The sequence below is a fragment of the Penaeus monodon genome, chromosome 19 (genome assembly GCF_015228065.2).
Source record: "Penaeus monodon isolate SGIC_2016 chromosome 19, NSTDA_Pmon_1, whole genome shotgun sequence".
NCBI lineage: Eukaryota > Metazoa > Arthropoda > Malacostraca > Decapoda > Penaeidae > Penaeus > Penaeus monodon.
In genome coordinates, this window is record NC_051404.1 from 5,978,200 (window position 1) to 5,978,558 (window position 359).

Here is a 359-nt window from a genome sequence, read left to right on the forward strand (position 1 = left end):
ATCGCAAAGAACAAAAAATTGTCAGCGTGTTCAGTTGAAGATAAGAACATGACCTGGTTGATTACGAGCATATTTAAGGAAAAAAAAGAAGGGGGAGCGTGACGAAGAAGTGAAAGTGCGACGGAGAAAATTGCTCGATCTGAGAGAAAAAAAAAGTACTAGACTATGACCCGGAAAACGCGAAAATGATTAAAGTGATTAAAAGAGATATTATGATTAACAAGAATAGCGTTAAAGGACTTTGGTGTTTATTATCATTGCTAGAAGATTCGGGAAAGGCGATGACAAAATACAAAACTTACTTCACCTGTAGTTCAGTTATCTCTATTACGCAGTTGGAATTTTAATTCTTGATACTC